This window comes from Mustela nivalis (assembly GCF_964662115.1).
Source record: "Mustela nivalis genome assembly, chromosome: 7".
In the NCBI taxonomy this organism is placed as follows: domain Eukaryota; kingdom Metazoa; phylum Chordata; class Mammalia; order Carnivora; family Mustelidae; genus Mustela; species Mustela nivalis.
Window position 1 is genome coordinate 14,388,933 of NC_139026.1, and position 2,402 is coordinate 14,391,334.

A 2,402-nucleotide genomic window follows, 5' to 3' on the forward strand; every position below is an offset into this window, starting at 1 on the left:
GAACATGTGACTCCTGATCTCAGGGTCACGAGTTCAAGCCCAACCTTGGGCATGGAGCCTACTAAAATAAAATAAAATGAGATTTTTACATCTACGCAACTGGCAAAGATTTTAAATCCTCACAATATCAAATTTGATTGGAGATAAGGAGCAAGAGGTACTCATATACTCTGCTAGTCAAAGGATAAGTAGTTATTACCTGTTTGGAAAACAGTTTGACATTAATTAATAACTTCAAGGATACACATATCCTGTGATCCAACAATTCCACTTCCAGATATATTTTCTAAAGAAACTCTTATATATAAATATCAGAAGACAAAATATTTAAAGAAACACTGTTTTATAATAAAAAAATAAAATGTACATAAATCTGTTGATTAGAGAACAGATAGATTGTGGCTTATTTAATTTTTTTTTTTAATTTAAGACAGGGAATACTGTATTCAAACCCATCAGAGACATGGACAGCTTGGGTCTGTAACAAAGTGTTGTGTTTTAAAGCACAGGTCAGTAATTGTATGTCAAATTAAGTAATCAGAGCACAACTTTTCAATGTTCAAAACAGAATAAGCTTCCCAGCAAAAGCAGCATCTTTGTGACATTTCCTTCTCCTTCACCTTCTCCTTCAACAGAATCCACACCAACCTCCTCATAATCCTTCCAAGGGCAGCCATGTCCTCACAAGCCTCAGAAAACTCTCCTTCCTCCATGCCCTCCCCCATGTACCAGTGAACAGAGAGACACGTGGCATGCATCAGGTCAAACTTGTGGTTCAGGCGAGCCCAGGCCTCAGCAATGGCTGTGGTGTTGCTCAGCATGCTCACAGCTCGCTGGACTTTGGCCAGATCTCCACCAGGTACCACAGTGGGAGGCTGGTCATTTATGCCCACTTTGAATGATACTGGGTGGTATGCTTGGTTTTGATGGTGGCAATGGCAGCTTTGACATCTTTGGGAACCATGTAGCCACAGTACATCAGGCAGCCAGCCTTGTATTTACCATAGTGAGGGTCACATGTCACCATCTGGTTGGCTGGTGCAAAGCAAGCATTGGTGATCTCTACTACAGAAAGCTGTTCATGGTAGGCTTTCTCAGCAGAGATGACAGGGGCATTCATGGCCAGAGGGAGGTGGATGCAGGGATAGGGCTCCAGGTTGGTCTGGAATACTGTCAGATCAACATTCAGGGCTCCATCAAATCTGAAGGAAGCTGTGATGCAGGGCACAATTCGACATATCAACCTATTTAGATTAGTGTAGATTGGGTGTTCAATATCGAGGTTTCAATGACAGATGTCATAGATGTCTACCACTAAAGCATGGAAACCTGGGGGGCTGGGTAAATAGAGAACTCCAGCTTGGACTTCCTGCCATAAACAACAGAGAGATGTTCTATCACCAGGGAGGTGAACCTGGAACCAGGTCCCCCCTCCAAAGCTGAAGAAAACCAAGAAGACCTGAAGACCTGCGCCCTGGTCATCCACCTTACAAATTCTGTCACTGATCTCCTTGCCAATGCGGTAGTGCCCTTGGGGGTAGTTATTGGCCCTATCTTCCTTGCCTGTGATGAGCTGCTCAGGGTAGAAGAGCTGGCGGTAGGTGCCAGTGTGAACTTCATCAATGACTGTGGGTTCCAGGTCTACAACACATTCTTGCCAGCACCCATCTCACAGAAGAAAGTGTTGAAGGAGCAAGTCCTCCATCAATGGTCTTGTCACTTGGCATCTGGCCATCAGGATGAATGCCATGTTCCAGGTAATAGAGCTGCCAGTAGGCACTGCCAATCTGGGCACCAGCCTGGCCAACGTGGATAGAGATGGAGTCATGCATGGTTGCTGCTTCGCATCTGCCAATGTGGCTTGTTCTTTAACTTGAATACTGTGCAGCAGTAATAATCAGTAGCCTTGGCTACATTTCAAAAGCATAAGGTGAGTAACAAAAACAAGTCACGGAAGACTAGATTCTGTATGATTCGACTTTAAAAAGTTCAGGAATACAGAAAATTAAACAATATATTGATTAGGGATTGATAGGTGATAAAATTGTAAAGAAAAGTAGGGCAATGGACAAGCATAAAGTTCAGAGTCATGGTTACCTCTGGGCAGAAGGGAAGGGGGAAAGATCAAGGAGACACACAGAATGAACTTGGCTCCAAAGGCACAGGTCATCGTTCATCTTAAAATTAGATGTTGAACATTCATTCCCAATTCCTTCACACCATAATGCCATTAATAATAATAACAATCATTATTATAATAATAATTATTATTATAAATAAAACTAGATATTAAATATATGGGTGTTTGAGGTATTATTATTTTTTAACCTTTTCACATCTGTTACACTTCCTCCTTTTTATATATTCAGTATCGAATAAAAATAATTTAAAAAATTAAAGTC

The 2,402-nt window shown here is 41.5% G+C and overlaps 1 pseudogene across 1 annotated transcript; it reads right to left on the reverse strand.

Moving 5' to 3' along the window:
• Positions 1-552: 552 nt before the first annotated feature.
• Positions 553-1,832, reverse strand: LOC309870198 (tubulin alpha-1A chain pseudogene; annotated as a pseudogene). The gene has a single exon. The product of its transcript is annotated as a tubulin alpha-1A chain pseudogene (transcript).
• Positions 1,833-2,402: the final 570 nt, after the last annotated feature.